Raw genomic sequence first — 13,739 nt, 5'->3', positions numbered from 1 at the left:
GCTTGCCTTGCATGCAGCTGATCCAGGTTCCATCCCCTGCACCCCATGTGGTTCTCTGAGCCCACTCGGAGTGATCCCTGAGCACAGAGTCAGGAAGAAAACCTTAGCACAGCTGGTGTACCCCAAAACCGAACAAAACAAAAAATAACACACTGATGTGGCTAGGATATGGCTCAGTGCCAGAGGACAAGCTGAGGCCCTGAGTTCAATCCTTGGCATCACCCTAAAGCATATGTATATAGGTTTGGTCAAGAATCCAAGTTCAGAGCACATGCATTGCATAAGGACACCCTGTTCAATGCCTGCACCCCAGGGGCCCCGACCATGCTGGGAAGCATGCCCAACATGAACACAATTAAAGATTGTTAAGTTCAAAAGAGAAGGCAGAGGAAGCTGGCGAAGGGGATCCTGTTGGTGGCTGTTCTATGACTGTTCCTCCCCACACTGTCCCCGTTAGAGCCTCTCACAGTTCCCTGGATGTGGCAGAGTGGGATGGCAGGCCCTATTTCAGACTTGGGACAGCTGAGTTGTACATGGAGTGTTTGACTGCCCCAAACCACAGAGGGTTCATGGTCCTTCCTCCTGTGCCTCTGTTCCTCATCTCAGTGGGGGTTTGAGACAGATGACCAGCATAGGGGGAAACCAAGCTAACTGTACAGAGGGGCAGCCATCCAGTGCTCGGGGACCTGGATTGCCAAATTGAACCAAGTGGGATTGGAGGTGAGGAGTTACTGGTAAAATTCCCTGACACTGCACTAATGTCCTGGGTACCGTGGTCCAGCGCAGTTGATGGGGTGTTTCTGCCTTCCTCCTTCCCTTAGGGGTTTTGAGCTCCTCCATCCAAGGACAGGAGCACAATGCCCTGCAGAGGTCCCTGTGATGTCTTCTCTTGGTGCCACAGGTTAAGTAGAGGGCTCAGGAGAACCAGTGGGAAGGGGAGAGGTAGTGATCACAGAAATCCAGGCAGTTCACAGTGCAGTGCTGTGAGGGACACACAGGCAAGGCAGAGTGGGAAGGATGAGGCCAGAATGGGTCACACTCACAGCAAAAGGGGGCAGCAGCAAAGACAAGAGTCAGGAGAATGGCTGGGTGGACCCCACTATTCCAGGGAAGACCCTGGAAATGGTGCTGAGAGGTGTGGGTATAACAGACAGTGCCACTGAGCTGGTGGCCTGGGGCGTCCTCCTTAGATATGGCATAGTGAGTCAGTCACAGCTCAGGGTCATTGACACAGGTTCAAGGCTGGGAGTATAAGATTAGGAATTTTAAAGTCCCTAAATTTCCGTCGGGGAATTTTGATAATTGGTGGGAAAGGAAAAAAAAATAATTCAGTCTTATTTTCACTTCTCTGATTTCTCTCCAGAATTAAGTATGTATATAGAAAATGGAGACTTTCAAATTACTAAATCTGTGCACCTGTGCTAAATGATTCAGTTTGATGTATTGACACTACTTCAAGAAGAATCTAGTTTTCTTTCTTTTTATCTTTTATTTGGGTGTGGGAAGGTTTGGGCCCCAGTGGTGCTCATGACTGACTCCTGGCTCTGTGCTCAGGGATTTATCCTAGCTGTGCTCAGTAGACCACATAGGGTACCAAGAATCAAACCTGCATCATCTGGCCCCTCTTTTTTTTTCTTTTCTTCACTGTTTCTCTTTATTTTGTGTTTCTTTCTCTTTCCATCTTGCCTCAAACTCAGCCTCAAACATGCAAGGCAAGTAAGTGTCCAACCATCCAACTACAGGGCCTCTCCTTTTTCCCTCCTATGCACTATTAAAAATCATGTGTTGTACAACAGTGTATTATTTAGAGATGCCACTCGGCTTGTTCAGCTTTGTTTTTAATTCCCCCTTCCTTTCTCTCTGTGGTGTTGCTGGGAAGACCAGGAATTGTCTCCGTGCTTGGCTGTGCTGCCTGAGTACATACCTGCAGTGCTCGCAGGGGCTGCCTGATCAAACCAAGCTTGCCGAGTCTTCCCTTGGTGCCATGGTGCCCTGATGCACTGGGTCAGTGCGGGGCTCAGCAGAGCAGGTGGGAAGGGGAGAGGTGGTGGCCACAGACATCCAGGCAGCTCTGCTGCTCGAACTTGTGCTAGTCATAGTGCTTATCCACAGGCTTGAAGGGCCCACTTCTGGCGACGGTGGCATACTTTACTTGCACTCACACACCTGCTGCAGTGAAGCCAGAACTCACTTGTGGAGTCAGGGATCACGGACAGCAAAGCTGTCCCAAACAGTAGAGGTGTCTGGCCTGTGCTCAAGCTCATGCAAGGCAGGCACTTGAGCCCCACAGGGAAGATCTGATTTGACTGGTAGCAGCTGTGAATGAATCAAGGCACTGTGTTCAATAGTTAGAGAGGTAGAGCCAGGGGTATCCCAGGCAACAAGCTGATGCCTGCCACATCTTTCGAGTGGCCTCAGTGGACTGTTTTCTGAAAACCAATGTCGCTGTTCAGCTTCATCGATACCTCTGTTTGCAAACCCCCAAATTTGTCATCGCAGCAGCTGAGGCAGATAAGCATTTGGTTTGATTTCATAAACGTTGACCATGACCTTCTTTCTATCAGGTATATGGAAGATTGACTCTTGGCTATCCAGTTGTGTGGAAAGAGGGTGTGTCTGTGGTTTTGCCAAACCAGCACTTTCTCTTTTGGAGAAGTAGCCCCTGTGTTCCCATTCTGCCCAGCTGTGATTCACAGTGCTTGACCCCTCCTGGAGATATGACCAGCCTGGGTCTCTCTGAGTTCTTCCTTGTGACCTTTCTTTTGAGGTGGGTAATAACGCAGAAAGGAGCTCTGTCTGCTATGAGGTCTTTGGGAGCTTCAGGTCAGGATGGTTTCTGTCAGGCTTTTAACTCATTGTCCTGTATTCTCTTTTTTTTTCTGGTTTGGTGGCCACATCCAGTGTTGCTCAAGGATTACTAATAGCTCTGCACTCAGGACTTGCTACTGGTTAAGGGACCATATGGGGTGCTGGGGGTCAAACCCCAGTCAATGTCTTACAAGGCAAGTGACTTAGCTGCTATACTCTTAGCTGCTATAATCTCTGTCTCTGTCTCTGTCTCTGTCTCTCTCTCTCTTTCTCTCTCTCTCTCTCCAGCACCCTGTACTCTCCAGCACCCTGTACTGTGTTCTTTTTTTGCTACTTTACTTTCTTAATTTCCTTTCTCCTGTGATGGCTTCCCCTCCTGGTATAGGCTACAAGCAGGCCTGTCACAGTGCACAGTTCCAAGAGCTATTATTCACCTCTCACAGTACTTTGTCCACCTTGAAGGTCAAAGATCCCCTGTAAGAACCTATGAACCTATTCTTTTTTTAAAAATTTTTATTTATTTTCTTTGCAGAGTCTCTTGCCCCTGTTCCTAACTGTCTTCACCAGGGCCCCTCAGAGGGGGGCAGGTTGAGTTTCCCTCTCCACCCCAAGCAGAGCCCCAGCAGCTGAAGACCTCCGGAACCAAGCCACAGCCATGCTCAAGGCCACTCTCCACACATTCGATGAGCCTCATGCATGAAGGAACCGGCAGAGGAACCCAGGTGTGCGGGACCCAGGGCTGAGCTCTCCAAGCCTGCTCGGATTGGAACTGGGCCTCCTCCACCCAGATCCCCCATTTTCCAGTAGCTAGGCAGTCACACCCACAAACTGCCCCCAGCAGCCATGTAATCCACCAACTGCCATGATCCAGAGACTATAAAACAAAGCTCCCGGAAGCACACAGCCTCAATTGCAGCTGCATGACCTCTTATAGCCTAGTTCTCCCTCTCCGAGAACCTGGCAAGGTACCGAGAGCATCCTGCCAACACAATAGAATCTGGCAAGCTCTCTGTGGAGTATTTGATATGTCAAATACAGTAACAATGATAGGTCTCATTCTCCTTACTTGAAAGAGCCTCTAATGCCGCACTTCTGGGAAGAACAAGTAGAGAGAAGCTGCTAAAATCTCAGGGCTAGGACGAATAGAGACGTTGCTGGTGCCCACTCGAGCAAATCAATGATCAATGGGAAGACAGTGATACAGTAATACAGTGATTTGTTTTATTTATTTTTTTTAATTAATCACCGTGAGAGGCTGGAGCAATAGCACAGCAGGTAGGGCATTTGCCTTGCACGCAGCTGACACGGGTTTGAATCCCAGCATCCCATAAGGTCCCCCGAGCACCACCAGGAATAATTCCTGAGTGCAGAGCCAGGAGTAACCCCTGTACATTGCCAGGTGTGACCCAAAAAGCCAAAAAAAAACCAAAACTAATCACCATGAGGTAAGGTAGTTACAGACTTACAAGCTTTTGCGCTTACGTTTCAGTCATACAATGATCGAGTGCCCATCCCTCCATCAGTGCCCATTCTCCACCATCAGTGTTCCCAGTGTCCCTCCCACCACCACCCCCTTTGCTCTATCCCCTCCCCCTCTCTCCCCACCACCTCTGTGGCAGGTGCATTCCCTTTTATGTGTATGACCTATTCTTTTAAAAAAAATTTAATTGAATCACAGTGATAAACACAATTGCAAAGTTGTTTGTGATTGGATTTAAATCATATAATGTTCCAACACCTGTCCCTTCACCAGTGTACTGTTCACCAGTGGTCCCCATTTCCTTCCCATCCTCTGCCCGCCCCCCCCCCACCTGCCACTATGGCAGACACTTTTTCTCCCTCTCCCTCTCTTTCTCTCTCTCTTTCTCTCTCTCTCTCTCTGATCTTTGGGCCTTATAGTTTGCAATACAGATAATGAAAGGTTAAAGGTTACCTCCTTTAAAACACTCAATTCCTGTCCAGAATGATCATTATGAACATATTCTTTAGGGTACATTTGCTCTCTAGGCAAATTTTTTAATTCATTCAAGAATATTTTTTAATTAATTCAGATTGTCCCTTGACATTTGAGAACAAGAAATGACACTGCTCTTATTTGCCAAATGAAATTAAGCTTGGCAGGTTAGAAAAAATAGTATCAGTCACTATTGAAACTTTTCTTCCCCATTAAAAGTATCTTAGAATAATCCAGGTGCTTACGTGGAACCTGAGGGCAAAGCAACTTCTAGCCAGCACTCAGCACCTTTCTGTACTGGCTCTTGTGCCTAACCATTCTTGGACTCTTGTCCTGCATCATCTGTTGAGTACAGATGTCTGGGTAAACTACAAAGATGACCTTCATGGTGACTTTTGTACTGGCTGATGACTCAGTGACTGAATAAGTTCCCTCTGTTTTCTAATTGTTTGCATACTTCTTTGTATTCTCTCTTAGAACTTGAGGTCTTTAGGATCCAGAGAGATATTACAGCAGCTGAGGCACTTGCCTTACACACACCCAACACAGGCTCAATCCCCAGCACCCAATAGGGTGTCCTGAGCACCACCAAAAGTGCTTCCTAAGCACAGAGCCAGGAGTAAGCCCTAAGAACAGCCAGGTGTGGACCCAAAACTAAAATTCAAACCAATAACAAAACTTGAATGCTTTGAAGAAAGAAATATTGCTCATTTCTTTTTTTTTAATTTATTTATTTTTAGTGAATCATCGTGAGGGTACAGTTACAGATTTATACACTTTTGTGCTCATGCTTCCCTCATACAAAGTTCGGGAACCCATCCCTTCACCAGTGCCCAATCTCCACCACCAGTAAACCCAGCATCCCTCCCACCCTCCCCAATCCCATCTCCCCCCACCCCACCCTGCCACTGTGGCAGGGCATTCCCTTCTGTTCTCTCTCTCTAATTAGCTGTTGTGCTTTGCAATAAAGGTGTTGAGTGGCCACTGTGCTCAGTCTCTAGCCCTCATTCAGCCCGCAACTCCCTTCCCCCGCATGGCCTTCAACTACATTATAGTTGGTGATCCCTTCTCTGAGTTGCCCTCTCCCCAGAATGTGAGGCCAGCCTCCAAACCATGGAGTCAACCTCCTGGTACTTATTTCTACAATTCTTGGGTGTTTGTCTCCTACTCTGTTATTCTACATACCACAGATGAGTGCAATCTTTCTATGTATGTCTCTCTCTTTCTGACTCATTTCACTCAGCATGAAACTTTCCATGCCGATCCACTTATATGCAAAGTTCATGATTTCCTTTTTTCTGACAGCTGCATAGTATTCCATTGTATAGATGTACCAAAGTTTCCTCAACCAGTCATCTGTTCTAGGGCATTCGGGTTTTTTCCAGATTCTGGCTATTGTAAACAGTGCTGCGATGAACATATAAGTGCAGATGTCATTTTGACTATACTTTTTTGCCTCTCTGGGATATATTCCCAGCAGTGGTATTGCTGGATCAAATTGGAGCTCAAATATTGCTCATTTCTTGCTGTATGCCCAGCTTACTTAGCAACATGCCATCCACAGAGTAGGTGCTCACTAAAATGGTTGAATGAATGAACAAACATCTGACTAGCTAGAAAGTGGCTTGTGTACTTTAGAAATACCAGAGCCACCTTCTGTTTATCATTTTGCTCTAAGACTTGGGTGTTTGGCTTTAATATACCTTTCTGTGTGCACCTTTTTTAAAAATGTATTTTGTCCTGTAAGCACACTATTCATTATTGTGTTTAAGAAACAGTGTGATTATATATTACTTCTGTAGCTTGTCAAGATCACATTGAATGATAAGCCCTCAAAATCTCTAATCACCTTATGTGTCATCAAAAAAACATGCTATTTGTGTAGTGATATTCCAGTGGGCTAATTCTATAATTATCTTCATCAGAGATGGACAAACTGTGCTCTTTCCACCCACTGATGTTTCCTGAACAATCATGGGTAAGTAATGGCCACTCACACTATGAAGCCAGCTCAGCAAGGTCACCTGGAGAATGCAAAGACTCTGTCATTGGTCCCTGCCTTCGATTTGCTTCCCAGCTAGTTGAAAGGGAGAAACCACAAGTGAAAGGTTCTCTGAGAAATAGAAGGCAGACACTTGCAGTACTGACTTTAATTGGCTGGATCAACTACTATGTTAACCTTAGATTTGGTATGTTTTTGCTTTGTCTTGTTTGGGGACCACACCTGGTGATGCTCAGGGATTATTGCTGTCTCTGTACTCAGGAATCACTCTTGGTGGTGCTCAGGCAACCATATGGAATTACTCCTGGCTGTGCTTGGAGGACCAAAATGTATGCTGGGGATTGAACCTGGGTCTGCTGTGTGCAGAGCAAGTGTTTTACCTACTATACTATCTCTCCAACCCCTACACTTAGTCTCACACCATTCTGATTGGTTGGTTGTCCATTTTGATTAATTGGATGGGATTTCTGATTAGTAAGGCTTCTAGTCTGATTGATCAGTTGTTCATGCCAAACTGTTCAATAGTTTGTCCAGCACCACTAAATTCAAAAGTTCAGGGTTGGAGAGATAGTACAGTGGGTTAGTACAACCTTGCATGTGACTGACCAGGGTTCCATCCCCAGCATCTTGCATGGTCCCCTGAGCCCTGCCACGAGTGATTCCTGAGTGCAGAGCCAAGAGTAACCCCTGAACATTGCTGAATGTGACCCCAAAATAAAACAAAACCGAAAAATATTTAAATAAATAAAAATTTTAAAATAAATGCAAAAGTTCAATATAAAAAAGAGGGGCTCTAGCTCAACAGTAGAGCACTTACCTTGCATGGTAAGGTCCTAGTCCAATCCTCCATACCAGCAAAAAAAAAAAGAAAGAAAGAAAAGTTAAATAAAGGTGCCAAAGAGATAGTACAGTCAGTAGGGGACTTGCCCTGCTAACAGCAGACCCAGGTTCCATCCCCGTATACGTTATGGTCCCCCAAGCATGACCAGGAGTAATTCTTGAGTGCAGAGCTGAGAGTAATTCCTGAGTATCCCCAAATGTGGCCAAAAACTTTTTAAAATGAAAGATAAATTAAGTAAATAATGATAATGCACAAAAATATTCTACATAAAAAATCTATTTGAATAATAAATTTCTACAAGCCTAGTTTTTTAGAATAATGTCATCAAGGTGAAGAGAGAGTGAGGGATCTGTCTGCAACCTATAGGGTCTGGATAGTGAATAGAAAGCCATCAGTGACCCCTAGAGCCTAGGTCAGAGTCCTGGACAATGCTCAAAAGAAGGCAAAAATTGTTTGGGGAGTTTCAGAACTGGGAGTTGGAACCTAATCCCTAGCATAAAGAAGAAGCTGCCTAAGCTACAGCTGTCAGATAGGATCCAGCTCACAGAAAGAGGTGGTAGCACTGGACTTACCTAAAGAGTAGGGCTCAACATTGCATTCTTCTGGAACCATGGAGATCATCTGCAGCAGTAAAGCATATACCTTCCCCATGTGAGGCATTGGGTTTAATCCCTGGACCTCCTGAGCCCTGCTCGGAATAGTCCTGGTGGTGCTCAAGTACCATGCTGTTGCCTGAACTAGCCAAGTATTATCCAGAGTGCTGAGTGCAAAGGAGGGGAAGGCAATAAAAAATATCTGTGAGCATGGGAGGTTCAGGGAACTCACCTCCAGCAGAGTATCCTTGCCACCATTTTTTCTCCCTAAGTTCCCACTTTCTGGAGACTGAAGATGGGGATGTGTATCCCCTGGGAAGATTAGCTGGACTGGTGACAACAGCCCACCTGAAGCACCCAAGTCGTGAAGGTAGCAGCCCTGCCCTCAGTCCTGGTCCCTGCTGGGGCTGCTGATGTCTCTGCCTCTTGGGCCCAGAGGACACAGCACCATCAGCAAGTCAATCTGGACATGGGCAGGGCAGAAGTGGGCAAGAACATCAGCAACCCAATGGTGGCCTTCAGCCTTCTGAATATCCCCAAATCCCCACTATTCCTCTGGCTGGACTCCAACAACTCAGGATCAAGTTTTCCTTGAAATTAAACTGCCAGAAGTTAGGCATGTGGGAACCTCTCCCACAAGTCACCTCTGGCTTAGCCATACAAGCTCATTTAATGTCCTTGCTCTAAAGATCCATAAATAAATCTCGAAAGAGATCAAAAGCCATAGTTAATCTCTGACCCACACAAGACTGAACAGACCAGGAGAGATTGGAGGGTGGCGGGTCAGCCTGGTGCCCTCCCAAGCAGAGTTGCTGGCAGTCACTTGCCCCACCATCCAAAATCATCACTATATCCTCAGCTGGACTCTACCATCTTGGGATGGACCTCACTGAGATACTAATCTGCTGAAAATTGAGATATGTGGGTTTTGTGACTGAAATTTTCAGGCTTTCTCAGGGTTGGGATGGGCTACCTTTCTCCACTTCCCTGTACCTCTGGAAGCCCCTATAGTCATGGCCATACCCTGAAACTGCCAGTTAAAAAAAGCCATTCCAGAGGTGTTAGATAAGACATGTGCATCTGGACATAGTTTCTTGCGTGCTTGAGTAATTAAAGAAAGCTTTTTTGCTACTGGCTTAAGCAGGTTTGGTGTTTTTTTGTTTGTTTGTTTGTTTTAATGCTTTGTGATGCCAGGGATCAAATCTAGGATTTCAGACAAGCAAAGTATGTGCTCTACTGATGAGCCATATCTCAGACCCAAAATCAACTTAAAAATATGCTCTGATCCGGGGCTGGAGCGACAGCACAGTGGGTAGGGCGTTTGCCTTGCACATGGCCGACCCGGGTTTGAATCCCAGCATCCCATATGGTCCCCCAAGCACCGCCAGAAGTAATTCCTGAGTGAAGAGCCAGGACTAACACCTGTGCATCGCCGGGTGTTACCCAAAAAGAATATATATATATATGCTCTGATCCAATAGTAAAGTCAAGTCAGGAAGTGCTGATGCTCACAATCTGTATCAGAACAGGTATACAGACAACTACAGTAGTAAAGGAAAGAACATGAAATGGCTTAAGTAATACAAATATTTCTTTTAGTCACATGTTCGGAGAATCAGATTCAGAACTGGTGAAAGATGAAACAATTCAGCTGTTCAAATGACTTGCCTGGAGCCTGATCTTTCTTAGTTTCTTAGCAATGCTTCCTCAAAATAACATTTATTTCAACAGGCTGGCCCCATGTGGTTACAAAACGTCTTCCTGAAACCCCTGGTGGCTCCTCACTTCCAGATTCTAACCCAGCAGAAGGCTCAGAGAATGTTCTTCCTCAAGAACTTTAATTCATGCTCTGGAATTGAGTTTCATGGGCCCCTCTGAGCCAATCAAAGGTTCTAGAGAATTAGATGGCATGGGGTCAATTTCACCTCATATCACAGGGTTCTGGTAAAAACAGAGAAGACAAAGGAGCTAAGGCTGCCAAAGCAGAAAACAGACCCTCATACCTGTTCCCAGTGCCCAGTACATCATGTGTATCAGGGATGATAACAGGTGGTCATGTTGGAAGTTCTAAAGAAGCCATGGGATTGGATTCAGAATTCTCACTCTTACAGGACATATTCATGCTGAACTGGAAGGAAAAGAAAATATTGTCTCCTTGAGGTGGACATGGGTGGTCCAGAGCTGGAATAATAGGCACAAGAACATCTTCCCCCTGGTTAGACATTCACATAAAGATAAGGTTAAACTCTTTGAAGCTTTGAACATCCCAAATTCACTGTCAGGTTCTATCAAGTCTGTCCTGGAATTTGTGTAAGAGAAAGAGGATTGACCCAACCCTCAGGTGACCTGGGGTCTATTTAATCAATGATCAGCTATGTCACTGAAAAATTGATTGACCTTTATGAACAACAACAACAATTTTAAAAATACCATACCTTTCTGTGCCTCAGTTTCCTCATTTATAAGATGAAAGTAGCAGGGATTAGAACAACCCTTCCAGTATATAAAATCTTTTGGCTCTTAAATCTAAGCTCCCTCAACATGATCTGAGATGCTCCAGGGAAATAGAAGGGGACTTATCAAGCCTTGGGCCTTGGTGGGTTCCACAGGAGGCCAGGCAGGGAGTGGTATTGGGGAAGGAGCCCAAGGTACCTAGTTCCTTGTTCTAAAGAGCATTTGATTCACCCTATGACTCAGTTATCAGAACTTCTCTCTTTCCAAGGAGTGCAAAGTTTCTCTGGGAGGGCAACAGCAATTAAATGGGCTAAGAGAAAGAGAGAAATCTACTTTGTACTTTGAGCCAAGTCCAGTGAGATATCTGCCTTCAATTCCACTTAATATGAATAACATGTTTTGAAAACCTTAAACATCCTTCTCTCCCCACCAACTTTAACACAGGAATTACAAACAGATTTAACCAGAACATATTGAATGATCCTGAACCTGTGCTAAACACCCATCTCTTGAAATTTCTTCTGCTTGTAGCTCAGACAGAACTAAGAGATTAATGTGAAATCAAGCAGACCTCTTTGATTACTCATTTTTAAGTTCCCCACTTATAACTGATGATAATAGCCTAATAGACCACTGAAGAAATAAAGCTGAATAGGTGATTCTTTGGGTCTGGATGAATATTCAGATTAAGAAAAATTGCTAATGAAATCTCAATCACATAGTAATTTCCCACCTTTTATTTTCTGAAATTCAAGGAGCTCTATGACCTAATTAGGTCTGTTTGGGGATTAGCGCATCTTATTTCTGCAGTGAATGGTATCACTTGACATTTAATATTCATTGAGCCTCTTACAAAGCAGAGAGGTTTCCATATGTCTCTAGAGTAAAACATTTGTGTTTGCCATCTGCTACTTAAAAGCCGTTTTAGAGAAAAAGAATGCAAATTGCTTGCTTCTTTACTTAGGGGTTAAACTATGCTATAGTTGGGGCTGGGGACAGTAATTGACTGCTAGTAATTACTGTCTGTTTTTTCAGCCACCAAGTTAAGAATCCATTATGAGTAAAACAGCCTGGAAAGCAGCTGATGGCTGAACTTATATTTTTCCTTTTAAATTTAGGCAAAGACCATCATGAAGTATTATAGATGTTCAAGTATGCATCAAGGAGACACTAGCAAGGATGCTAAAGTTCAAGGTCTGAGTAGTAATGCTACAACTCTCCTTAGTCCTAAAACCAAAAAGGATCTGTGACAAAATACTTAAAAAAGAAATCAAAGGACTGCCTTTGTAAGGCAGTTTGCACTAAGTCATCCAGGAGCTAATTACTTGGTCCTTGGACTCTGTGACACTTGTTTATCCTCCCTGCTTCTCATCAGCTTCTTGCACTGTGGCTGATTCTGTTCCACAACACCTCAATCAGTCTGTGGACAGGCACCATTAATTTAATTGTATTATTTTTATATTTTATTTGGAGGAGGCTCCCAAGTAGTACTCAGGAGGCCGAAGTGTCTCCTAGTAATTCTCAGGCAACTGAACTGGAAGTTTGATGAGGGCCAGAGAAGGCTCTGTGCTGTGCCAGGGATTTCCTGGCAACCCAAAAAGGGCCAGGGGATTCTAGGGTCACAGTCCACAATACTCCAAGGCCTTTGGAGCTGCAACTGGCGACCCTTGGGGGAACATCTGGTGCCAGGGATCAACCAAGTTCAGCTGTGTGTAAGGTATGCACTTTAACCCTGTACTCACTTTCTTGCTCTTGCTCCACCATTTTGTTAATCAGAAGTCATTTCAACCAACAGAACTTAACTAAAAGTGGAAAACTTGGACTTTAGCCTTTGTCTATAAATTTTCATTACTAATGCTTTTTTGGTTTTATTTTTTGTTCTGGAGTCTCATCCAGAGATGCTCAAGGATTACTCCTGACTCTACACTCAGGAAATACTCCTGGCAGTGCTTGGGGGATAGTAGGGATTGATGCTGGAGCCTGTCTCATGAAAAGCAAGTGCCCCAACTGGACAACCACATGCAAAAGAATGGGCATAGACCTCAACCTGACACCATGCACAAAAGTCAGATCAAAATGGATTAAGGACCTCAACATCAGACCACAAACCATAAGGTACATTGAAGACAAGGTCGGCAAAACCCTCCACGACATTGAAGATAAAGGTATCTTCAAAGATGACACGGAACTAAGCAATCTAGTAGAAACAGAGATCAACAAATGGGACTACATTAAACTAAAAAGCTTCTGCACCGCAAAAGATACAGTGGCCAAAATACAAAGACTATCTACAGAATGGGAAAGAATATTTACACAATACCCATCAAATAAGGGGTTGATATCAAGGGTATGTAAAGCACTGGTTGAACTCTACAAGAAGAAAACACCCAACCCCATCAGAAAATGGGGCGAAGAAATGAACAGAAACTTTACCAAGGAAGAGATACGAATGGCCAAAAGGCACATGAAAAAGTGCTCTACATCACTAATCATCAGGGAGATGCAGATCAAAACAACCATGAGATACCACCTCACACCACAGAGACTGGCACACATCCAAAAGAACAAAAGCAACCACTGTTGGAGAGGATGTGGGGAGAAAGGGACCTTCTACACAGCTGGTGGGAATGCTGACTGGTTCAGCCCTTTTGGAAAACAATATGGACAATACTCAAAAAACTAGAGGTTGAGCTTCCATTTGACCCAGCAATACCACTGCTGGGAATATATCCCAGAGGAGCAAAAAAGTATAGTCGAAATGACATCTGCACTTATATGTTCATCGCAGCACTGTTTACAATAGCCAGAATCTGGAAAAAACCTGAGTGCCCTAGAACAGATGACTGGTTGAAGAAACTTTGGTACATCTATACAATGGAATACTATGCAGCTGTTAGAAAAAATGAGGTCATGAAGTTTGCATATAAGTGGATCAGCATGGAAAGTATCATGCTAAGTGAAATGAGTCAGAAAGAGAGAGACAGACATAGAAAGATTGCGCTCATCTGTGGAATATAGAATAATAGAATAGGAGTCTAACACCCAAGAATAGTAGAAATAAGTACCAGGAGGCTGTCTCCATGGCTT

This window comes from Sorex araneus, chromosome 1, assembly GCF_027595985.1.
Source record: "Sorex araneus isolate mSorAra2 chromosome 1, mSorAra2.pri, whole genome shotgun sequence".
NCBI lineage: Eukaryota > Metazoa > Chordata > Mammalia > Eulipotyphla > Soricidae > Sorex > Sorex araneus.
The sequence above is the reverse complement of the archived record's forward strand: the minus strand, read 5'-3'. Positions refer to the sequence as shown.